Here is a 27490-nt window from a genome sequence, read left to right on the forward strand (position 1 = left end):
TTCCCTCATGTATCATATCATGAACTAGCAGGCGTTCCACCCTCGCCTATCTGAACCGCTCACTCCACAAGGGCACAGGCATCCTCAGGGGCATTTCTAGCTCAGATTCCTATTCAGGACATTTACAAAGCTACAACATGGTCGTTGCTGTGTACATTCTCGTCTCATCATTTGATCACCCAGCAGGCCACGGATGATGCCAGATTTGTTGGTCGAGCTGTGTTGCAGTCAGCATGTTTGAACTCTGAGCCCACCACCTATTCAACTGCTTGGGAGTCACCTACATTGGAATGGACATGTGTAATTGCTCAAAGAAAAAATGGTTACTAACCTTCCTTAGGTTTTTCGAGATGTTGCACATGTCCATTATAAAACCTGCCCTCCTATCCCTCTTATTGAAGTTGGCTAGAAAGAAGGAACTGAGAGGGCGTGGGGTTGGCCAGCCCCTTTATTACAGCGATATGAGCATTCAGCACCAGTGGGCACCAGAACTGGCCCAGATACCTCTGAGGGAAAAAGTTATGGTGACCGTGCTCGGGCATAGATACACCTATGTTGGAATAGACATGTTCAACACATCTCAAATAACAAGTTACGGAAGGTTGTAACCATTTTTTTTAATTCAGTGAAAAATAATTGGCATTTTTGACCAGCTCTAATAATCCTCTGTTGTGGGCTTTGATTGGTAATATAGTAGTTCATAACTAGATTGTCATCATTAGGCTTCAGAGTTAAGCATCTCAGATAACTGGGAGCAATTAACACTTATTTCATAGCTATTGTTTCAAGCTGCCTAAAGTGCAAACTCAGAAAGGCAACAGTGAACTGGTTGGATCACATATCAAAGGCTATCTTCCCAAATACAAAGGTTAACAACTTAATTTATTTTAAATTAAAGAAGACATAAACAGCCCCATCTGATCTGTGTTTGTCTCCTGATGTCTGTAAGTTTTTCTGTAAAACAATGCATACATCAGGCTCCCTTAAACTCTACTAGGCTATTTTATTCTGATTTCCAAGTGTGCTTCCTGTATAAATGGAACCTTACTCTATGTTCCTTATACAGATAAAATCCTTTTTTTCCACATAAACACAACTATATACTTGTATATTTACTGTGCCATTGGTTCAAACCCTTCTTGAGGTTATGCCTGTAAGACTTGTAAAAAAAATATTCAACATGCACAAAACACATGTAACAGAAAAGTAACATTGGATGGGGAGGACTATGGCTCTGAGGTGGCACTGCACATTCTTTCTCTCAAGTGCCTGGCTGGCTGATTCTTGCTCACTTGCTCATGGTCTAACTGATCATAGTGGGGTCAGGAAGGAATTTCCCCTTAGGTCAGATAGGCAAAATTCCCTAAATTCACTGCCATTCTCTGCAGCGTGTGGGTACACAGGTCGTTTGCCAGGATTATCTGGGTATATCTTACTTACTCAGTTCCCTGCCATTGCAGGGGCCTTGGACACCTCAGAGCCTCCTGTTCTCTGATTGTGGCACAGAATAGTCTAGTCTACCGTGGGCTGTAATACTTTGGTTTAATTTCCATTGTAGCGTTTAGTCTGAGGGTGTTGATGGTGTTGGTGACTTGTGACATTCAGACATGAGACTAGATGATCTAGTGCCACCCCCCTTCTAGCCTTAAACTCTATGACATGCATTACACAATTTTTCAAGGCTGTACTAAGCACCTGAGACCCAAACTCACAGTTTATGTAAATAGGATATTTGAAGGTCTTGCAAGAACACCACCTTTTGGGGTTGGGTGTCTGTGGAAAGAATAACTAATTATAATTAGCAACTTAGATATTGTTAAATTGCTTTGTCAGTTGGGATCTGTATTTGCTGATTATTGGTTCAAAAGATAAAAATCTGCCCCTCTATTTGAGAACACAATACATACACAATCCCATTAATGTAACACTAAAAATTACACTCTGGAGCATTTCCCAATAATGTGCTAAAATAAATACACAATGAAAAAATTAATTTTTTTATGAACAAAGAAAGAACTTGTCTATAAAGGAGCTGTACTTTTAAATAATCAGGTAATTAAACTATGTTTTATCACTATCACCGTGAAGCACATATTGTCTAAAGCAGTATTTAGATGGAGAAGTGTTCTATAGTGATCATTTTAATGAGGGAGATGCAAAATGTAACTATCATCTTAATGTATTAAAGTCTCTAAATGCACAGTTGAGATTCAAACCTTCTGTTAAGAGGCTACAACTACACGGAAGCAAGTGATATTACATCCCTGTGCACGTGGTCTGAATTTGACTTTGTAATTTTTATATAGCCATAATGAATTACAAAGCCAATACTGTCTAGTTACACTGGTGAACTGCAAAAAAGGCTCTTGCAATATTGGTCTTAAAGCTGTAATGAATGCTGCTGGGTTATTAAAGAAGAATAAAGTATTATTATTTTATTTATAAATCACACACACAAAAACTATTGAAAAAGAACATTAAGGTTTCAAAAGGACACTCTAAATTAGGAAATCCCAGAATTAAGCTTGCCTGTGCAGCTTTAATTCAGCTGCCTTCTGAGCATGCATTGTGATGCTGCCTAGTCACCTGATGATATGCTATTTTTTCCCACAGGACCACTGTCTCAAGCACTGCACAGGACAGATGGTACTCAAGGAATTAATGAGGGCTGACTATTGAATGAGGTTGGTGTCTGTAGGACCCAAGCTTCATTTCCTTATGTCTAATGCCCCCTACATGTGAGGTGCTGGGGCAGGGTGAAGCCTTGCTTTCATGGGCATTATGGGGTGGGGCAGCGAGGGGGGAGGTAGAGATTAATAAAGTGGCAAAACTCCTTTGCTCAGAGGGAACTAGGAACCCAGAGCCTTTGAACAAGGGACAATTGAAACCCTAAAAGGGTCAGGTTTGGGCCTGAAGGCCCAAAGGAGACTACTTCATAAAGACTTACATTAGTCCCCAAACAGGGGAATGATACCTTCAATACTCTGGGCTGTGACTAAGTTGTTGGGACAACTAGGCAAGAACTGAGGGGCAAGGTACCTGTAGGGCCACTCTGTGCCCTAAGAAGGTGAACTCTGGAGAGGCACCCTGTCACATGTTGCTAGAATGTTTTTGTTTTATTTTTTTCCCATCTTCATTCTTTTTTCTAATCTCTTCTTGGAAAGCTCCTTCATGGGAGCATTCAAGCTCAAACTTTTAAAAACAATTCAGGCTGAGGCAGCTGGAATGGAACATTTCAGATCATAAAGGTAATGTCTGGCAAAGTTCTATACAATTGAAAATAGGGGCTTACAACAGGAAGTGTTGGGCAGTCTTAAGTACCAGTGATGCTCCCACCAGCTCTACTTGTAACTGGTGCAGGAAAAGGCGCAAACATTTCAATTCAGTTATGTTTTAACTGCTTTTTGTTTGTGCTATAGTTATGTATGTCAAACATTTGTCATAATATGGATTTTGCCTTCTCTTCAGCCACCTAATGCTGATGACTGAACAGGAAATATTTCATGATAGTGACATTGCATCCTATCACATGCATCATTGAGAAGACGGATCATTTAACTTATTACAAACAATTTTAAAAAAATCCCTGTTTCCCTTTGGACAGCAACACACTGGCAGCTGTACAGTAATCTTTTTATGGCCCCTCAAAATTCTTGGATAACAGAAATCCTCACTTCAGCCCATGTTCTCCATTTCCCTGGCTGAGACTCTAAGGGACATCTGCTGCAAATATTGCAACCAAAATCCTAGCTTGCTAAGAGATTTAACAAAACAGAAAAAAGTGACCATAAACATGAATATACAAACATATATTTATTTTGCAAATGCACAAATACCAGTCCCAGGACACTCATTTAGCAACTACTTCAGTGCACCAGGAAATGAGTCAATTCTACTGAGTCACAGGATTGTTTGGTTAGTAAATCAACATGTAATCATCATTGTGCATGCTATATATGTTCATAATGAATGATTACTTCCTCTTTGAGAGCTTCAGTAGGTGAAGGTGGAATATCTTAAAGTGGAGTAGAAGTGTATCTTTGCCCATTAGGATATTCACTGTAGGACTGACAAGACAGGATTGGCAGGGGAGCTTCAGTTATCCTTACAGGGAACATTAGCTCTAAAAGCCCCATGAAACTGTTAGCTAGTTACTTGAATTTGGAAATCTGTCTTAACTAATGAGGGAAAACCAGAGGCAGAGATCAGTTAGAAAGGATCTATAAAATCGTGATCCAGTTCAGCCTGGATTCCTGGGAGTGGCATGCAAATCTAAGGACTCTATTACTTTATATGCCAAGTCTCACTACCTTCCCCTTTACCGCTAATATTTCCTGATCTGGCCAAACTAGGGACCAGCTGAGACGATGGCTGCTGACAAGAGGGTTCAAAGGCAAGATGTTTCTTGTTGATGCAAAGATACAGAAACATTTGTGTAGGGACTGAGAAACACTGCAGTTTTCATTCCAATTCTGCTCAAGCAATTCAAGAAATATCTCTGAAGACTAGAGATGAAACGATACGAGTGTGAATGCTGAAATAAAGTAGAGTGAATGTGGAGACATAGGAGCTGGTACAAAGTAGTTATAAATACTATGATCTGTGCTATACAGGAGGTCAGAGTAGATTATCGTCATGGCTCTTCTGCTTTTATAATCTATAAAATCATATCAATATATATAGGCAGAAAGAAAAGTCTTCAGAAAGTCTAGACAGAAAGGACACACTAATGAATTCCATACAGTCTTTATTGAAAAGTTATGTAAGTGCTGTTAAAATACATAAGAACAAGTGTTTCTATTTATTATTTGTATAAAATTAATATTATACTTGTATATTATGTAGTCATGTGACATTCTTGAAAGTGACCGGGAGCTAGTATAAAGTTCAAGATTAAATACAATAGCCTTAAGTTGGACTCCGTGTAACTCTTTCTGAAAAATGGCAGGTTTCAGAGTAGCAGCCGCGTTAGTCTGTATCCGCAAAAAGAACAGGAGTACTTGTGGCACCTTAGAGACTAACAAATGTATTAGAGCATATGCCACAAGTACTCCTGTTCTTTCTGAAAAGTTCTTGATACATCTCTAGCCTGTGATTCAGCAGAAATAAATAAACTGCAGGAAGGAGAGCATAATAATAATAATACAGTAGTAGAGGTAATGCTTCTATACCCAAGTTACAACTACACAAAAAAGAAGGCAGAGATTAGCCCAGCCAAACCCTGTATCCAAACACAGCTGAACTCAAATAGGGGAACTAAAGTGAATCACTAGCTTCTAGTGCTAGTATAGGTTGAATCAAATTCAGTAAGTAAATATGCCTGAACTCTGTGGTTTTTCTGCATCAGATGAGAAACTCAGGCACATGAGAAGCAGTTGCACCATACTAATAAGACAACTCATTTCTAACATCTAATGAGAAAAGTGGTTACAAATCTGTGACCACACATGAACTTCATGGTTCTTATGATGTTGCTCTGACACTCCAAGTGGCCATGATGTGCAACAGCTGGGACAGAACTCAGATACTTCTGCCCCAGAAGTACAGCCTGTAGGAAAATTGTTGGCAGTTCTGGGCCTCTGACACATAGATGACCAGTACTGATTCTATCTAGTAAAGGTGCACGTGTTTACACCTTGTTTAATAAGCACACAATTATCAGTTTAATTGCTACATAAAAGTAATTCAAACTAATGCAAGCCAGGTGCCTTGAAGCATCTGAAACAATAATAGCCACAAATAGTTTATTTAAAATTGTGTTCATTGGAATTGCCTCAAGAGATTCACATCCTGCTGCTGTGAGGATTGTTAAGTAGATAGGAGTTCAAGCTGAAAACACAGCTGATCCAGGCTTGGATATTGATCACCCCATATGGGAAGGTGTTTGCATCCAGCATTTTGGTTTGAAGCATCATCACTGTAAGGAGTTATAGGGGCAGGAGAGAAAGTTTTCTGTCAGCATTCATCTAATACCCTTAGTGCTACGAAAATCAGAGAAATAGTTCACTGCATCACCACCAGCAAAGTTGACAATAAATACAGCAATCATACCTAGAATGAAAACGTAATCACTCAGCAGCCACCTGTAATTAATGGTTGCTGCCATCCTCTATGGCTCAGAACACCAGGCACTAAGATTTATAGTGACATACCCCTATACTATTCATTTTCAAAGCATTACCTAAGTTTGCTTATGGGATAATGCTGGATTTTATTCAAGAAAGTCAGGTTAGTATGAATTCTGAAAGTATAGGATCTTTCTATTTCAACTCCAAAAGCCACATTATAAATGTTCAAAGAATGTAGCAGCAGTGTGTTGCACAAGTTGAAAGCAATGTTGTGTTGGATAAGACAGGTTGGGGTTCCTTGAACAACTGACATTCTTAAAAGTAAACACCAGAGGGCTGCTCTCAGATAGTCTGGTGTGTATCTAGAGTAACTCCACCAGCTTCAAGTCAAGAATAATGGGGAATAATTTAGGGTGGCAGAAAGAAGGGATATATCTCAAGTCCTCAGATTTACGGCAGAAGGTAGATTTTTTTTTCCTCTTGATCTACTTTAACCAACAAGGAGCCAAGCCTCCCCCTTCTCAATCCTTGTGCAGGTGAACAAAACCACAAAAGAGAATCAATTGCATGGATGGATACACATGGTGAGACTGCAGGGAGAGACAGACAATATGGCTGGCACCTGATTGTCAATTTGACAGTGTCCTTATAAAGACAATTCACTCACCAGGTGGGTTTTCACAAACTCTCAGCCTTCCTAATGAAGTCACTAGGGATATAATTGAAGTTTCTACAGCAAAGAAAGATGTTCCCAGAAAACATTTTCAGTATTTCAGATAGGAAAATTCTAATACTTTTCAAAGTGAGGCAGTGGAATCAGTCACCATCTTTATAGCCTAATTGATTGCATCTCCATCAAAGGCACCAACATCATCGTTTCAATGTCCTTCATTGGCACTGGTCAGAATAATCTGCATCTCTGTCTTCTAACTCTTATATACAAACCCTCTGCAGAGCTATTAAATACTATTGGGCAAATTCTACTGAGTTACACTGATGATTTCAACAGGATTTCACCCATGTAACAGAGCAGAATTTGGCTCACTTTCTTCAATACTACTGAATATATCACTTTAGCTCACATCACCTTATTCTGTACTTCTGTGCACAAGCCTGTGAAGATTCCTTCACAGTGTCTTTTCAAAACAGCTTTTATACATATACAGACAAACACACTATCATGCTGCAGATTAAGGAATGTGCTATACCATGAGGGGTAAACAGGAATTGGAGTCAATAGGCAGTCTCAGAATTCTGAAAGCAATAGTGCCCAGTATACAGTAGTTTTTGAAAATCAATATTTAACTTGTGCCTTATCACTTCAATTTGCTTGGGCTGCTCTTTTACTAAGCCATTCAAAATGACCACATGGTAGGTTAGTGCTTGATCACCTTTTTCAGGAAAATACTGGAGGTAACCACTGTAATGAAATGGCTAAAATACAATTTAAAGGTACATAAAACCGATTTAGAATGTTTTGCGGACAACCTTGTCTAAACTACTGAGAGACACTAGCAGGAAACAGAGCTAGACAAACCAAACTCAGTGCAAAAATGCTGCTGTATCAGCCAGTTAAGATAGGGTTTGTCAGATTTTGCCTACAGCATGGATCACATCTTGATTGCCTCACAGACAGCTAGCTGTCATTTGCAATTGCATGGATCATTTCCCTTCCATCAGAAACCATGCATTATACCTGTACATGGAAAGTTAATATCAGGAAAGTATTCTGGCTGTGTTTCATATTGCGACATTGCAGTCCATATGCTTTAAGAAAATATGCTTATAAATGTGAATATAATGTAACTGGAATATGCTTTATGCAAAAGGTCTCTTGTAAGGTATCATTATAAAGCTTATAATCTACTGAGTGTGTTCATCCTATTTGTTTGCATGTATTATTTCTATGACAGGAATTAGGAGAATAAGATATAAACTTATATTACTAATGTAACCATATTAAGTGGAAGCCATTAAGGGTGCTTCAGAATCAATTAACTGTAAATGGCTCCGTTTACTTGCAAACCTTCCTGTGTAAGTGTGGGCCAGTCCAGGAAGAATGGATGCTGGGGTCTCACAGGACATGTGACCATGTCACATGATGCTGGAATCCATCTTAAATCCGGTACTTTTCCATTTAGAAGGAGGAATGGGGACCCAGAGACAAAAGATTCCTGCCTTGTGCCAAAGCTATAAAAGGGGATGGAGCAGGACAAGGAGGGCTACCAGTCATGAAAAAGCCCAGGCTTACCACCTGAGATGTGGAGTCTAGTCTGTGAAAGAAGTTTATTGGAACATCTCTAAGGGTGAGATATTACATGTAATCAGTTTCTTAATGTATTAGGCTTAGACTTGCATGTTTTTGCTTTTTGCTTGGTGACTTATTTTGTTCTGTCTGTTATTACTTGAAACCACTTAAATCCTACTTTTTGTACTTAATAAAATCACTTTTGTTTACTAGTAAACCCAGAGTAAGTGATTAGTACCTGGGGGAGCAAACAGCTGTGCATATCTCTCTATCAGTTTTATAGAGGGTGGACAATTTATGAGTTTACCCTGCACAAGCGTTACACAGAGTAAAACGGATTTATTTGGGGTTTGGATCCCACTGGGAGCTGGGTGTCTGTGTGCTGGAGGCAGGTAACCTGCTGAGGTGTTTTCAGTTAAGTCTGCAGCTTTGGGGGCATGGACCAGGCCCTAGGTCTGTTTTGCAGTAGCCTAGAGTGTCTGGCTCAACAAGGGAGAGTTCTGGAAGTCCCAAGCTAGCAGGGAAAACAGGCTCAGAGGTAATTTCAGCATATCAGGTGACAGTCCCTGAACCCATCATACATATGGTGAATGCTTTGTCCTTTTTGAAAAAAAGTCAGTCAACATGTTCACTCTCATTCCTTTCATCAACCCTTTCCAAGTGTTTGGTTCCCCCAGCCCACTGATCTGAGCACATTGCTTCTCTGCCATCTAGGCTCCTTCTCCCCCACTCCACTGTAAGTGCTTCTCTGCCTCTTTCTCTCCCTGGTTGGCCACCAGCTTTCCTGCTCTCCTGGGATGCTGCCCAGCAATGTACTCTTCCTCTCCTTTTGCTCCTTAGCATGCTGCCTGGTTCCTTTCACTGCTGCTCATTCTCTCCCCCCGGCTTTGGCACCTCCTTGTTTCTCTCCAGCTGCAGTTCTAATTATTGGCTGGAGGCACCATTTTTGCTGGTGGCAGCAGCCTCAGTGAATGGCTTCTCTTTCCCTGCCTCTCTTTCCCTCCCTCCCTCTCCTATGCTGCAGCAGAAGCCCCAGCTGGGAGCAGCTAGACAACATTGTCCTTGTTGCTGGCTGCTTTTACAGATATTGAGGCTCCTCTTTTTAACAAAGGGGATTAGCATCCATATTAGCAACTGGAGGCAGGGAGAAGCCAATGCCACATGACCTATCAGCTGTAGAAAGTCTTCAGTTGAAGAATTATTAAGCTAGCTTACTATGAAAAAAGTGAATAATGTTGCATCTCCTATAGATTGCATAGAAATGAAAGGAGTATTTATGAGGAATAGCATTCATATTCGTTAGTCACATTTCCTGATGTGGTCTGAAAGGAACATACATTTTAAAAATGTGGGTTATGCACATTTCTTTTAATATAAATATTTATATTTGGACTCTAAAGGTGTCTCTCACTGCACATTGCAGTTAAATAGATAATGCTATGCCTTCCCACATAAGGAGGTCAAATAATTAAAAAAAAAATATGAACAACCACTATTGCTTTAGTTCAGATCTCTCCATACTACCATTCAAACGTGAATTTATTCAAAAGGGCTGCCTAACCAGATGTGTCCTAAATTATGCCCCCTAAAGCTGCCCAACTTTGGCTAATTGAACCATACATTTTAAATATACTTGTCCAAATCTTTATCATTACACTGGTAAGTTCTCAAATTTTATTTTACCTGTAAAATAGAGGATTTCTTGTACTTCATTTGATTAAATAATTTAAACAAAAATGTAAGAGTGGTATTTTAGTTTATGAAGGACTAAAAAGTCCATAAAAGTATCCAGGTAATGGATGTACTAGAATTCTGAAGTATTTCTGTAATCAGTTGACTTGTGCTGTGGAAACAACAACAGCCAGTCAATCAAGGATGTACTTAGGGTGTGTCTAAACTGCAGTCCAAGGTGCGATTGCAGCTTGGGTACCCACACTCTTACTAGCTTTTCCACATGCCAGCATGGCTAAAAATAGCCATGCAGTTGTGAGGGTACAGGCATCTGCTGAAGTTTGTGGTTTGAGTCGGTGCAGGCTCCCTAGCATACTTTTACAGCCCACACTGCTGCATCTGCACTCCTGTTTTCAGTCATGCTAGTCCAGGTATGTCTACTCAAGCTGCAATCGCACCTCAGATTGCAGTGTACACATAACCTGACTCACAATCTGTACCCGAGGGAATACTTCTGTGGTGCTTTTGTAGCTGACATGGGCTGACCCGAATTTATGATAACCTCTCCATACACATCCTATGTGTATGTATTTTTTTCTTCTCCTCAGCAGGAAACATACAAATAACACCTTCATGCAGAAATGAAAATTCAGCTGAAGATGAAAAAGTGATGCTTAATTCTTGAGGTCTCCTGCCTATTTCCATGAATTGTAACATCAAGGCATTAGAAATGTCACGAACAGAGGCTTTGATCTAACAGCCATATATCCAAGCAAAATGTCCCTCTGCATCTTGCATGTAAAAAGTGTTTGTTCTTTTCATAGAATATAAATTCAGTAACATTCATTTCTATAACCATTTCTTCAAATGAAGTGATGCCCTTTCACAATGCACTCAGAACCAGTGCCTTCAAAATCTGGCACACACCGTAAGCCCTCTAAAGCAATCAATTGATTAGTAAATGTCCTACTTAATTGCATATGCTTTAGACTTTTCACACAAGGTTGTATAGATTAATGGGGTGGACTGAATAAATACTTCATTAGCTTAATACCATTTAGTTCCCCTTGTTTAAGATAATTAAACTCAAGGTCTTGGAAACCAAACAAGTGGATTCATGTTGTGTTCCTAAGTCAAACAAGACTCAGTAAAACTATTTAGAAGGCAAGAGAGAATGTGATATATCATCATCTAACATTATCTATTGCAATAACTGATGGTTTTGACCACTTTACCAAAAAATGCCAAACACTTCCTGTTCTCAATATAGCATAAAGTCCATAATCTCTAAAGGAGTGTTTTTGTTATAACAGTTATTCTTTGAATACTTCAAACCATTTTATGCTGATGGCAGAAAGATCCTTTCAGACAAATCTTCAGCATAAACCACATCTTCACCTTTGAAGCCCTTCATGGCCTATATACACCCTAACTATCAGCATATATATGGTATTGAAATGTCAACATCCACCTCATCACCAGCCTCAACCTTCATTGCCTGATTGTCAGTTTTTGAGGAAGTACCTTTGCACTTCCTCCCATATCTCCCCTTATGCATGGAAAGAGAGATCTGTAAAAATCTGCAAAGCCACCTCATTGTCCTCTTTCAACTCACTCCTTAAAAAACTCATCTCTGCTACAATACCTACAAAAATCTCAATGAAGATTAGGCAGCTGGTGTATTGTAATTTGTACTTATCATATAGATCCTGATCATCTCTGTTACCTTGTGTTCTGCCCTCTGTCATTTCTTGAGCCCGTCCATTCTCTCTCATCTTATACTTAAATTGTAAACTGTTTGGGGAAGGTCAGTGATGAGCTGCCAGAAGCTGAAGGATCAGTTCCTTCCGTTGCTCCGGGTCTTCGGCGGCACTGAAGGACCTGCCGCCGAAGGCCCAGAGTGAATGAAAGACCTGCCGCCAAAGTGTTGCCGAAGGCCCAGAGTGCCGCTGGGCGAGTAAAAATTCTCAGGGGAGCTTCCCCAGCCGAGAGCTCAGGCCACAGTTTGCCCACCCCTTTAACAACTGGTTCTAAACCGGCTTCAAAATTTAACAACCGGTTTGCGTGAACCAGTGTGAAACGGCTCCAGCTCACCAGTGGGGAAGGGCTATCTGTTACACTACACTCCATACTGTTCATAGTAATATTATGATTATATGTACTTTATGCAAGATAGGTCATATAAGATATCATTGAAAAGGTTATGATTCCCGGAATAGGATTATCCTATTTGTATGCATGTATCATTTTGGTATGTGAAGTTAGTAATATTGTCTATGCATCTATTACAGATGTGTTTACAACTGGGAAATGCCCACTAGTCAGAATGCAATCAGTCTAGATGGCTTGCTAGGAAGGGTCATTAGGGAGAACAATAGGTCTTAGAATATGCTTATCACCCACCAGGGAGCCTTCCTGAGGACACTACAAACAGCCTCAGAGTCATGGCTGCTATAGCCCTACAGGGATGTGAACAGCTTTTTCCACTGAAAAGTGTGGGAACTAAACTGGGAGACAAAGGTTTTCCGCCATATGCAAAAGCTATTTAAGGCAGGGAAGTGACATCATCATGGTTCTTCACTAACGTCCTGCCCAAAGGAGACTCTTGGAAACACCTGAGAAACAAGGACTGAACTGGGTAGAAGAGCTGGACCAAGGCTAGAGGGATTTCTAACCTGTGAAAAGAATACTGGGTGCAGCTTGCCTTTGAAAGCCTTCCTCATCCCTGGATGAGGAAGTCGTAAGGACATGGGGGCGGCAGTGGTAATGGGGGTCTGGAGGAGGCAGCAGGGGTCGAGGTGATGGTGGGGGTGAGTCCAGGGATGGAGCCCAAAATTCTGTGGCTGGGGGACAGAGCCTGACGCCACATAGCCAAAGCCTGCTGCCCACCCCCCAAGGGTGGAAGCCCAAAGCCCGAACCACACCGCCCCAGGGAAGGTGGGGAACTCAGACTGGTTGCTTGCTCCTACTGTTTTCCTGGATCCACAATGGGGAGGGAACCAACCCTGCACAGAACCCCAGGGGAGGAGCCGCTGCTTTACTGGCCCACCCTCCTTCCAATCACAGCCCAGGAGGCTGTGGTCATAAGAAAAGCCCCTGGTGGCCACAGTTGCCACATTTGAGAAAGGCTGCTCTAGGTGCTACTGCAATACAGATAATAATTAGTAATAAAATCTACTTATAAGATTAATATATTTAAAAAAAAATCACTGATAAATAGTTCATGAGAAGAGGATAAACTTGATTAAGGGATTTGGAAAATTTTTAAAATCAAAATTGGATGTTTTGTTTAAAAATATGCTCTAGGAAATATTCTGGGGAATTTTTATGGCCTCTTTTATATAGGAGGTCAGACTAGATGATCATAATGGTCTCTTCTGGCCTTGGAATCTATGAATGAACATTGTTCAGTGAAAATTCTCAGTTGTGTCTGTCTGTAATTTTCACAAAGCAGAAAACAGCAGTTTTTTAATACAGTTCTAAGATCCTGTGCCCTTATAAGTTTGTAATTCCCACTGATGCTGCCAGTGCCTTATGATTTACCGTGTTAGGCAAACAGAAGAAATTACTCTGATTGGTTTAGAAGTGGATGGGAATAAACCCATCAGTCCACATTGCATAAAGGAACTCTGATGTTATTTAAGTTTTGAAAAAAAAAATAACATCTATATTGGACCTTGGAAGTAAGGAACGCAGCCTACACCGATGTCAATATGAGGGACATACATCCCAGGGTGGAATTTGGCCTGCAGGGCACACTCTGAGTTACACTTGTGTAAAAGCATTGGTTTCATTGCGGTTACAGGGCTGTGTTGTTTACATATTCCTGTTAATATCTAATTTTTTAGGCTTAAGTGTTAAGAAAAAATGTCTCCCCTTCTGAAATATTTTCCCTTTCAGCTTCCCATTGCTTTAGACTGGGACAAATAAATAGTTTGAGTCCAGCCTGGCCTCCTGTTGCCTGCAGGAAATGCATCCCTTTGTCCAAAGGTCTACACTGATATTGCCTTCCCTTTCAGGACTTTGGTTCTACTCAGCACCAGCTTAATAAAGGTGTTCCTCCTTGGGTCTCTGGGCACACTCCCCCAGGTAACAGTGGGTGGGTGACTGGGAGAACAGCAAGTGGATGTGCAGATAAACGTGTAAGGGGTATCTAGAGTAGATAGGTGGATGAATTGGGTGAGGGGTGAATAGATCTGGAATCCAAAGACACTGATGAGATTTTAAGTAAGTACCGGTAGAAATGATAGGCCAACAGCATTTGGGAATGAGGGAGAGATGGTTGGAATGGCAAGATTCCAATCTCCACAGAGAGAGATTGAGGAGAAGGAAAAGAGGACAATGCCATGAAAGCAAGGTAGAAAGATGTGGGGAGAAAGCAAAAAAAAAAAAAAAAAAAAAAAGGAAGAACTATGAAGACAAAAAGAGGTTGAGATACATAAGATATACAAGAGAGGAAGCAGAGTTAAGAAAAGGAAGAATGGAAAAACAAATGGAAGTGTGGTAAGCTACAATTAAAATAATGAATAGAAAAATTTCAGTGTCACAGTACTATAATTACATTCATGCATCTTATATATTGTGAAGGGGTTAAAGATAGGCTCCTATACACCTTGTAAGCACAGGGACTGAGTGAAAGAACCCTGTGTCACTGATAAGATATCAAAGTGTTTACAAAATCTTCACGAAAACTCGTTAAAAGTAAACAGTGGAGAGCATTGATACAATGTCCCTTTGAAGCTCCATAGCAGGTGATGGTGCAAAGTGTCTTCCTCAGCTAAGGATCTCCTAAGTTTCACAGGAAAGAGGACTCTCTGATGTGGACTTTCTAATGTATGGAATTGAAGGGGCTTCCTAAAGGAGACCCCCAAGGTGTGACAGAAAGTCACAGAAGAGCTGAGTGCCTTCTCAGCCTCAGGATCCCAGTGATGAGGTTGGCTACACAGGAATATTGAGACATGGTTTCCAGGGAAATTTCCTTCTGTCATTCTATTCCAGCTACATTGAAGTATCTAGTAATCCCCACTCTATCAAATGTATGCACCTCCTTTGGTGCTGTGTTCACCCATTACTAATTGCACCATCTTATTTTGTTTATAATAGCAAAATATTATATTTAGGCTTTGTTTGTTGTGCTTTTGTATTATGCAAATAAATACATATAGTTCTTTTAGCATGCAGTTTGAATACAAATTACATCCCTGCCCTTGAACTCAATAAATGTCACCATAAAATCTGCTTCAGAAATACAGGATAGACATTAGCTGAAAGGGAAAATAAAATAAAATAAAACTAATGTCTTAGGAATGGAGGAATGAATTATTTTTTTCTTGGAAAGCCTGTTGTCTTAAAGATATTTATTTTTATGTCTGATGAAATAGAATATTTTGTGTTTGGAGAAGACAAGCTGTCACTTCATACATGTTTTATTTATAAATATATTGCCCTTTTTCTTGTATCATCACTCAGGAATATTCACGGAATGAAGAGCATGAAAACATTTGCATCTTTAATTGCATTGTTTCTTGCACAGCATTTCAAATAAAAAAGCCTCATAGGAGAATCAAGGCAACCAAACTAGCTGTTTAATTCTTAATGACTATTGTCAGATTTAGCATGCTGCATCCCAAAATGGTTACAGCCTTTTAACTGATTAGTCTGGCTCCATGCCACATTGCAATAAAACTATTGGCGAGTTGGAAAAACAAAATGCTCTCTTTGCTTTCCCCTAATTCTTCCAGCTCTAAAGCTACAGCTGCTATGCTGCATCCCCTTTGTCTCTCACCCTGCTGATAACTCTGATCTAGGTCTAAATTGGTGTCATTGACAAATCAACCAGACAATTTCAATTTGCTGCTAATCAAACAGCCATTACTGTGAAGTGACAAGCACTTTTATGATGGATGCAGTGACTTAAGTTTGGGAAAGGGAGAATTTTGATAGTATGCATCTTGGTAGGTATTTATCTATACAACCTCAAGGTCACTGTGGGTGAGAGGGAATTAATTCTCTGATAGCACACAACAGCCAGAGACCAGAAACTTAATCAAAATAATTAAATAAACGCAGAATGTCAGAATCATACAGTACATTTTCCTTTAAGGTATTGTACTAAACACACAACAAGAATCTGTCTTCTCAGGCTCTTATTCAGCATGAAAAGCAGACAGACTGACTCCCAGTTCTCCTTTCGGGTTTTTCATAACTAGTAGAGGATACCATTAACAGACAGCTCTGTTCCTGCTTACATATTTAGGCAGAGGCTGACTAAAAACTATTTTTAATGCAGGTCATTTTGGTGTGAGATCAGCCATTTTATAAACACGGAATTCAAGTCCCCTAGTTGGGTCTGTCGTCTTAAGAAGCTGGGGGATGAAGGGGCTTCTAAGGACAGAACACAGCATATGTATGTGTGTCTGTCCATCTTCTCTGAGGCAAAAGTGGTTGCTTGTCTCTGCAGACAGCAAATCTCAGAGATTTAAAGTTTCAGTATACATAAATCAACAAACCCTTACAGATATTTAACACACACAAAAATAATTTCAAAACAAATTAAGGATGCTCAGGTGACAATGTGTAGTTATCCATCACATCACTTACAAAATTGCAAACACTTAAAAACAACAAAAAACAATAATTAAGGAAGCAGCAGGTCTTACACTTCCCACATCATAAACACATTGGCTACAAAAATGTCAAACCTGGATGCCTAAAAATTAGGGTCCTAAATCAGTAGGTTCCTAAATTAAAGGTCTGTAAAATAACAGGAAGAAGAATTAATCCAAAAGCTCTCCACAGCAAAAAAAAAAATCACTAGTAACTTTGATTACAACCTGTTTTATTCTAATATTCCCTGCACACAAGTTTTTAAGGAGATATAACATTGTCGACATTTTTGAAGGTGAAGCAACTGGGAAACTGAAATCTTAGGCACAAGTTGACATTTCAAATTAGCGTAATTATTGTATAGTCTGTAGTTTTAAAAAAAAAATACAGTTTCTTTCAACTTGACAGAAACATTGTCCTTTTCCTTTAGAGTAAATGAACCCATTTCAAGGACCAATGTATTTTTCAAGCCAACATGATAGTGCTATTAAATCAGGATTTTTCAGTGGAAAGTAGCTTCAAATCTTGACCTTGATTCTTGTTCCCTTTTCCCTGTGCTCAGCATAGGAATGCGGGAAAGATGATAAAGATAGCTTGGAGTCACATTTTACTCCTCATATTCTGGGGCTATTGGGAGCCTGTGTGGCCTCATGGTTACTCTAAATTACACTTGGCTTCCCAAGGCTATAGGCCATGAGCCTCGGACAATAAAAGTGCAGTATAGCCTCCCCTGACATGCTGAGAGCTGGCAAAGGGCCACACACACAGGTGGGACTGATTAGGGGCAAATTTTGGCCCTTTTATGCTGTCCGAGCACTGTCAAGGGGCTATAGCAGAATGGAAAATCAGCTCCTCTATTTCACTATACCAGAGAAATTGAGTCTGTCCTTTGGTTAAATCATGTTATGCTTCTCATCATTTCTGTGTGCCTTTACACTTTCTGGTACTGGAAGCTGATTTAGCCACATGCCCTGAAAGTGGCTGTTTTTGCAGTAATTCTGCATGGCCACAAACCAAGAAGATCTGGAAGTCTCACAGGAGAATCTAATCTCATGATATTTCTACCCTAACTGCCTGATCAGAAAGGTTTGTGAATGGGGAAGCTTCAGACACATCCAAACGTTTGAATGTATAACTGAACCAAATTCTAAACCTTTTGATGCTTCCCCTTCACTAGCTTTTATACAATATGAAGGTTTACTACTTTAATTCTAATGGCAAGTATTGTTACACTGGTTTTGTGGGTTACTAAACATATATTTAATTCATTTGATTTTTTACTGAATACCTCCTTACATGAATACTTTGTCCTTAGACATCTGCCTTTATGAATTCTGTCAACTTTTCTCTGGGTTATTGGGACACAGCCCACAGCAGAGAATGAAAAGGTTACAAAACTCTCCCTCTAGATCTTATGCAGACAAAGAGCTTGTGAAAATATAAAGCTTTAATAACTGGTTTGGGTGAACATTTTAGATCATTTAGTTTTACATTATGTTTTGGAACAAACCCCAGACTGTAGCTCAACTGGGAGTGGCATTATGTAAACCAATAGTGCTGACCCCACTGCACTCTCACTACAGTATGTACTTGTAGTTTTATTAGTTTGGAAGGACAGTGATTATTGTTGTTGCAGTGTATGTATTCTTTTGATCTATGTACAGTATATAGATATGCATTATAACCTCTATCTTTAATCTAACACTTCATTGTGAGCACAAGACATCTGAAAGTTCTTTACTCTAAGTCATATTTTGGTGCCACTATAGTAGTAATGCTTAACTATTGTGGCAAATATATTGCAGAACCTTTATTAAACCCATCTGTTCAAATGGGTTTTTCTCACCTTTTATGCAAAGTTGTTGTTTTAATAAAGATATTGTTGGGGATGAAGAACAGAAACTGAATGAAACCAAACTTTTTAATGAAACATATTTCTCTTTCATTGTATTACATTTTCAATAAATATTTTAAAATAATTTTAAAACCAAAAAGTACTACATAGAGATTAGATACAGAAATATATACCAGCAATTTTTGAACAAGTTGTTGAAAACATGGCCTCTGAGATCTACATATACATGTAAGAGAGTAGAAGTAGGAAATGTGTAGAGGACTATTTCATTTTATTAATATTTAAACCACTCAGGTTAATTAAAAATGTACTTTATGTTGTCTTGGAAACAATGTAGCTAATTTAAAAAGTCAGAAATAATTAATTAGAGAGTTAACTTCATTCCATCTACAAATATATACATTTCTGCTTTTACAGATCAAATATGAAAATACCCCCTTTGTTCATAGCCAGATGGTCAGCAACAGCCATAAAGCAACATCTTGCTACATGAGTCATCAAGAGACAAATGATTTCAGGGGCTACTTACATGAATGAGGCTTTTTTGATGTAAGTAAGGGTTACAGGATAGGACCCCTATACTATAATGAGGCTACAATGTTTCACTGCCTCTTTCTATACTGCAGCTACTTCTGCTCTTCAAGGATCCAAACCCAGAAAACCTTACTAGATTAATCCTTATTCACACTAATATACTCAGTAAAGTCAGTAAGGACTTATTCATTATGGTCCAAATGCTGAGGTCATTTCTCAGCTAAAGTGAAGTGATTGAGAAAAAAAGAAAGAATAAAAAACTTGGTCCTAGACTAAACATAAGGAAATTCAGTTCAAGTACTTTAACAAGAAAGGTAAAATGAGAAGGAAACATGAAAGCGACTTACCATTTGGGAGAGATAGATGCAACCAACAGCAAATTTCAAAAATGGCCACTTTGGGGCTTCAGCTAGTTTGCTCTCCCAAATTTAAAGGACCAGCCTCAGAAAGGCAAGCTGGGAAAAATATCCCTGTAAAAATGAAACCCTGAAATAGAGAGAATTATTAGGGACTAGGACCTTAGCAAAGAAAAGACTGTTTTGTCTTAGAGAACCACATTATCAGCTGGAAGAAGATTCCACAAAAGTCTCCTACCACAATCCCAGTGGAATAATATGAAACACTCTTAATCTAACATCAAAAAGAGCATTTGGCTAGAATACACAGAAACTGGCATAGCATCTTAATGATAGAGTACATCAACAAAGCCACATAACATTTACATAAAGCTCTACCAGCAAGAGTAGAGAAGGAAGGCAAATCCAAAATTGTAATAAATATTTAAAAAAACAAGCTTTAACAAAAACTTCTTTTAAAATTGAAGTTTCTGGTAGAATATAATGTATGAAACAATGGGCTCATAGGGGACTGGTTAGTGGCAAACACACAGCAGTTCATGATAATGAGAAGGAAAGGCAATTTTCTGAACTGATCAGGGCTAATAGCTAGGTTAGGGAAGAGAAGTGGCTTTTGTGAAGGCAGAGCTAAAACAGGGCATTTACATGGTAACTATGTAAGCTGAGTATGTTAAGTGCTTTCTTTTCCTTTAAGGACTGAGTAATAGCAGTAAAGAGGGAGAGAGCTGCTCTTAATAAAGGTTCATGTGAGCTATGGGAAGGGATTCCTGGGTGGTGACTCCTGTGACGGGTTCGGTCACAGAGACCCCCTTGGGACTATTACCTGATGTGCTGAAATTACCTTTGAGCCTGTTTTCCCTGATGGCTTGGGACTCCAGAACCCTGCCTTGTTGAGACAGACACCTAGCCTGCTGCAACACAGACCCAGGTCTGAACCATGCCCCCAAAGCTGCAGACTTAACTGAAAACCACTGAGCAGGTCACCTATCTCCAGCACCCAGACACCCAGTTCCCAATGGGATCCAAACCCCAAATAAATCAGTTTTACCCTGTATAAAGCTTATACAGGGTAAACTCATATATTGTCTGCCCTCTATAACACTGATAGAGAGATATGCACAGCTGTTTACTCGCCCAGGTATTAATCACTTACTCTGGGTTTACTAGTAAACAAAAGTGATTTTATTAAGTACAAAAAGTAGGATTTAAGTGGTTTCAAGTAATAACAGACAGAACAAAATAAGTCACCAAGCAAAAAGCAAAAACATGCAAGTCTAAGCCTAATACATTAAGAAACTGATTACATGTAATATCTCACCCTTAGAGATGTTCCAATAAGCTTCTTTCACAGACTAGATGCCTTCCTAGTCTGGGCCCAATCCTCTGGTACAGTCCTTTTTAGTTCCAGCTGAGATGGTAACTAGGGGATTCTCATGACTGGCCGCCCCCTTTGTTCTGTTCCACCCCCTTTTATAGCTTTGGCACAAGGCAGGAATCTTTTGTATCTCTGGGTCCCTACACCTCCTTCTAAATGGAAAAGCACCAGGTTTAAGATGGATTCCAGTTCCCGGTGACATGGTCACATGTCCTGTGAGACCCCAAGCCTCCATTCTTCCTGGCCTGACTCACAGGAATGCAGGAAGGCTTGCAAGTAAACAGAGACATTTACAACCAATTGTCCTAGTCAATGGGAGACATCAAGATTCTAAACCACCATTAATGGCCCACACTTTGCACAATTACAATAGGACTTCAGAGTAATACTTCACATTTCTCCCCCCATTCACTCAGGTTGGGCTTACTTCCAGCTACAGAGCCCTTAGGGTCTGTTCCCACCGCAGCAGTCATCAGGACCCAAACTTCCATCTCCGGGATACATGTTTCTGTGCACCCTGGGACAGGACCTGTCCCCTGCTGACCTGCAACTTCCTGGCAGTCAGCAGCTGGGAAGGCCTCCCTGTTACAAGGTGGAACATTCCCCTCCACCAGGGAGATGATCACAGGAGAGGAGCTGGCCCTATCCAGCCCTTCCTGCAGGGATTTGCCTTGAGCCCTAGGGCTAAAGGAACTGGTTACGATCATCCCTGTTGCTACTGAGGAATTAAAGAGACACTCTCCTATTTTTCCAGCAGCACATGTGACTTCACCCTCTCCTCTGGGGCTTTCAGCACGAGATCCCTTCTTGCTGCTAACAAACCCTGGGACAAATTCTGCCACATCAATAAAACCATTCCCCAGTAGAAACGGAGTAAAATTATGTGCCACCACTGCAACAGTTAGTTCAGTCTGAAAATCACCAGTTTCCATGTGTTCCTTAGCTAAAGGTGCAAGGACTTTGTAACTTACCACCAATTCTAATTCTGCCATTTTTCCTGGTAAGAAATCCTTCTCCTGGATCAGGTCTCTCCTGACCATGGAAATCTCTGCACCAGTATCTCTCCATCCTTGGAGCACTTTGCCATTAAGCTTAACAGCATGCATATTCTCACTGCTTGGTTGTGCAGAAGCAGCCTTTACAAATCCTGTGTGGAAAGAGGCAGTAGCCTGGGATACCCCCATGCTCTGAGAAGCAGCAGCTTCACGTGTTACCTTGTGCCTGTTCCCACTCAGCCAAGGACATTTATTCCTCAGGTGCTCAGTGGATTTATAGTGATAGCACCTTCTGGGTGCCTCTGCTTGTACAGGAGAACTGGGATGAGTAACAGGGGAATGTGGAGGTGAACGCTCTGCCTCCTTTTTTCCAAGGGTAAAACGGTGATTTTGTTTTCCACCCACCCTGTACCCCTCTGCCAGTAGTTTATGTTTAATTACAGCTTGTGACTGCTCAAAAGAGTCTGCAAACCCAGATTATTCACCCTCTGCATTCACCTTTTTGTCCCACAAATACTGTTTTACATCATCACTGCACATATTCAGGAACTGTTCCTGAGTAACTAAATCACACATTTCTTCAAAGCTTGTAATGCCTTTCCCCCTCACACACTTGTCTAACAAATCTCTCATTTCATTTACGTAGGCCACATTACTTAATCTAGATCTCCTCTTAAGACTCCTGAATTTTACCCTGTATGTTTCAGGTGCAATCTGGAACGGTTTCCAAACCAGTTCCTTAAATTTACCATAGTATGAAGCATCATCAATAGATATCTTATTGAATATCTCCAGTGCTCTCCCAGTCAATTTTGCAACCAAAGCAGTCATTTTTTGGTCTTCAGGAATCACATGGAGAGTGCACAGTCTCTCAATGATGAAATATTCGGTGATGAAATATTCGGCAGTATCACTGGATTCATATACTATGGGCACAACCGCTCCCATGTGTGGATTTTTGGGGAGGTGGAGCCAGCTGCTGAAGGGTTTTGTCTCTTTCACTTCATTACAGCCAGTTCATGCTTCTGGGTCTCAATTTGGGCCTGTATTTCTCTGTCTTTTAACTCCAGGGCTAGGGAGTTTCAAATGGAATCATACCCAGGACCGCTCGTCTGTCCTACTACTTGCACTGCCATCACGGACATGCTTCTACTTGTTGTGCACTAGTTCAACCAAAGCAAGCACGCATGTGTCTACCCTAGCTGGAAATTACACCTTCCAGCCCCAGTGTAGAGGTATCCAGAAAATACAGTGCTGCAGAGCAGCTCATAGTTCCTGACACAATTAAGGTTCCAGAGTTATAAAGGAGCAGCATTCAGAAGTCATGAGTGTTGTCTATTTGTGTGTTTACACAAATGTGAACATATTTTGCATTTCTTAGTCATTAGCATTTGCCTTGACTAATTGCAATGACTTAGGTTGCTTTCATTAGACTATTAAGGAGAGATAGGCCCAAGCCATATAATTTTGTTCTCTTGAAAAGTTCAGGAGCATGTGGATCTGAGGAGAAATACTAGTCCCATTGAAGTCGGTGAGATTTTTGCTATTGATTTCAATGGGACCAAGATTTCATCCTGGCATTTTGGTTTGGTCCATTATGACGATTAGGAGAAGCCATGAAAGTGGGATCTGGATTCAGATTAGTTTTGGGCCCATGCTCAATAGAATGATGATTTTTTGTTGTTGTTGTAAACAATTGCTCATACATCTGAAATGCAAATGCACTTTAAAAATAAAAGCAGACTGTTTTATCCTGCTAAACTGTTTCTCGGAATCTACATGGAAGTGTCATGAACCAAAATATTGCTCATGTCTTATATCTTTAATGTGGGTTTCTACTCCAAGCAAACTCTTCTCTTTTCTCAGTTTAGATCAGATCACACATAAGTTTACTAACAGTATGTGATGATTAAATCATTGATGTTTTCATTGCATGCCAGAATCAATTGATTTGTCATCTTGGTGCATCTTGCTTGATGTTGCAGTAAAACCCCTTCTCAGACCGAGTGATCTCAGTGTAGGGTTAATCAAACAGCAGCTTGATACTGAAGAGGCATGTGGGATGACAAGTAGCAGCACGCTCCAAGTATGGCCAAGAGCATAGATGCTTACTGGGGATGTGGGAGAGCCAAGGTCATGACAAAAGGACAGAAATCCATGCAATAAGAGATTGGTTCCTGGGCCTGTTTCTTTCTTTGCAGATTGCAAAATTCATTATAGGTGTGGGTCTAGGGATTTAAATAAGGAAGTCTTTATTTTTTCTCTGCCAAAATCTTTGTGAGCTCCAAACTCAAGTCAAAAACCCTATGACTAGAGAATGGATTAATAAGGATTACAAGAAGAAGATTATATTTTTGGATCCTCTCATCTCTTCTTTTTAAATATATAACCCAATATTACATTGTGTGTATTGAAAGCAAATCCTTTATTCAGAGCTGTAAGTTAATGTGACTTTCAAAGAAGAGTAATTTTTAAAAGCAGCTGAGATTTGCAGCAAATTCTTAGAGGATTTATTTAGTTTAAAATGAAGGTTAACATGAGCATTCATTAAAACTCCAGAATGATTTAGGATGAAATGTATCCTTGTACCATGCAGTATCACCTGGCATTATATTTCTTCTTTTTCCCTTCTTCAAATATCTTGGCCGTGTGACATTCCTTTGTAATAGAAATTCCACCACAAAATATCATGGACTGTACCCGCTCCTTTCATCCTGAGAACAATATTTCTCAGAACACCCAATGTTTGCTGATCCCAAAGGATCTGATCTTGCTCCTGCTGAAGTCACTTGAAAACTTCCAGTGATATCAGTCCTGCAGGATTGGTTCCCAACTATCTATGTTATGTCTTTTTGTCTGTTTTATATTGTTTTGAGTTAATCTGTTGCTCCTCAAAAAGTAGTGTGTGTCTGCTTCTATAAAAAAAGGCTCCAATCCAGCAAAATATAAAATAAAGAGGTGACATTAACTTGCTTAAACATGCTGAATACTCAGGCTGGTAACCTGCTTACTTTGCACATGTTTAAGTGACTGAACTCTGGTTTTTACCTGACCTACCTAATCTGGTACTTAATAGAGATGGACAATCATGCTGGCTTGTATTGCAGTTTAGTAAACTTGATTCATGTCCACTAAAAACTAGGTTGAGACCATTGCCCTCATTTCACTGTCACTTAATTCTGATTGGAATTAGATGATATGTCCACACAGTCTATGGAAGTGAACCTCCCAGCCCGGGTCAATAGACTTGAGCTAGTAGGGCTTTCACTAGCACTCTAAATAAAAATAACCATAAAGACAACGTTTTGAAATTGAAGCCTAAGGATGGAAGGATGAGCTTCGGAGCCTGAGTGCCATCCTGAGGTGCAACACCAAAGTGATGTCTGTGCAGCTATTTTTAGAGTGCTAGTTTAGGGCCTGCTAGCACAAGTCTATCATCCCATGCTGAAAGGCTTGCTTCCATGGATGGTGTAGACATACCCCTAGAAGTGAAAGGCTAGTCTCTTGATCCACTGCCCTGCAATGTACAACTTTCTTTGTTTACCTTCAAAATCATACATAATTTGTTTCTCAGTTGACTTTCAGGAAGAGGAATTAAGCAGAGCCCCAAAATCTTACTGAGTACTAAATTCCAATGATGCCTAGCTAGAGTTAAATGTCCTTCTCTGCTTCTGTGAACACCACGGGGAGAAATCTGGTAGGTCCTACCACAGATTGGGAGGTGGAGAGTGACTCTTCCCTTTCATCTTTCTCATGCTTGCCTGGGTCCCATGATCAGGACCAATGATTTGAATGGGGCAGACTGAAGTATCCACTTCTTAACATAGAGCTGTCAGCCATGTGTCAACATTGACATTGGTAGACTTGCTCTGTATGATGTAAAATTACAGAGGAGGCTCCAGGTCAGCAGCCAGTGCGGAACCTAGTAGGGCTGGTAAGGCTCCTGGGAGCCACCAGAATTCTAGACGGCCCTGGCCTTTTGGTCTTCATAGATCATATGGGATGAAACTCCTCCTGCTATACCTGCTGTGACAAATCCAATCCTCCTCACTGGTGGGAGAATTTTAGGGAAATCCTGAAAGAGGAAATTTGTCATTTCTTTTCTGCTATGTAGGAATAATCCATTTAGTGGGATGTCTTCACTGTAGAGTTAGCCTGAGCTCTTACCCAGGTGTTGCTCCTAACCCCTCCTCCTGTCCAGGTACTAAACCTCACCTGAGTTGAATAGGGCTTGTCTTCATATATAGCGCTACAGAAGCACTGGTACAGATACACCTGTGTAGCACTTTAGTGAAGATGCTACTGCGCCGATGGGAGAACTTCTCCCATCTGAAGAGTTAATTGACCTCACTGAGAGGTAGTAGCTATGTTGCAGAGGAAGCTCTCCCATTGGGATTGTGCTATCTACACCAGAGGTTAAGTTGATATAACTACATCTCTCCAGGGCGACGTAGTTACACCGATATAGGTCTGTATTGTAGACCTGGCCAAAGAGTGGTTGAAATTAGTGCACCCCACAAAACCAAGGAACGGTCTGAGCAGTGCACAAAAAGGAGAGTGCAGTACCAGTGGGGACACAGTAACTAGTAGACTAACCCAGGCGTCAGTCATTTGAGTTAATGCTGCATTGAAGACATGGCCTTATGGGAAAATCTGGGGTTTGTCCTAGACACAGTGTAAGCAATACTGCCATAATAATACCCTCAGTCTGTTTATTTTTTTTATTTTTTTTTTAAATTGAGGATGTTTGCATAGACACATTTACATTTTCTGGCTTATTTTAGTGAACATGTGGTGATAGCTTTTAATGATTTTTTTTTTTTTTTGAAACTGAAGCTTTTTCAGAGACTACCACTTCTTTTCATTTCAGCATTCATTTCATATTAAAGAACCTCATTTCTAATCTTAGTTTCTTTCTCTGCCCCCACCCCCCTTCAGAGAACACTCCTTTGAGGCACACAGTCTACTCCTTCCCCACTCCTCACCCTTTATTTTTGCTCAAAAATAATTCTGCCTCTCAAAAACTTTTTTCTGAAAAAGTTATTTGGTAAATCAGGCAATAATGCCTCATACATTTTATAAGTAAAAGTATAGATGAGCCATAGAAGGAATGTGTACAGTGTTCGCCTAGCTCCAGGATTTTGGTATGGATTTTTTTTTAATTGTGTAGATGGAAGAAGTATGGGAAGCTATGGGTGTGGGTGGAGGGAGAAAAGGTTGCCATCTTTGAGTTTTAAAGTGAAGACTCCCAGGTTTGCTGCGCAGTAGGGACTGTGGCCCCTATCATAACCAGTAGTCCTACTGGAAGCAATTAGGATACTTGCATGAATAAGGGTGGGTACTAGTCCTAGGACTTTTATGTGTTCTGTTAGAAGGGTCTGGAAATGTGTCACACCTGATTCATCAAAAATGTTAAAATGCATTTAGGGCATCCCACACTGTCACACCATCGTGCCTCAGTTCTGACCTAGAGGGAGTACATCTAGGAACAGGAAGGTAAGCCACTCTCTGTCTCCATTCAGTATTCATCCTCCCTAATAAGATTCCTAAGACAGGCAACAGTTACTAATAACTATTATAATGGACAGTTGTCTTCTAGGAGATGAACTGAGACCAGCAACACTACTGAAAGTTAATGCCTTGCACTCTTATTGCACCTTTCAGTCAAGCATTCCAAAGTATTTTTACAATCACCAGTTGAAACTCAAGCACTTATGAGGTGGGTAAGTATCATTGCACCAATTCTATGAATGGCTAGACTGATGTTAAGTGACTCGCCCAA

This window comes from Natator depressus, chromosome 2 (assembly GCF_965152275.1).
Source record: "Natator depressus isolate rNatDep1 chromosome 2, rNatDep2.hap1, whole genome shotgun sequence".
NCBI lineage: Eukaryota > Metazoa > Chordata > Testudines > Cheloniidae > Natator > Natator depressus.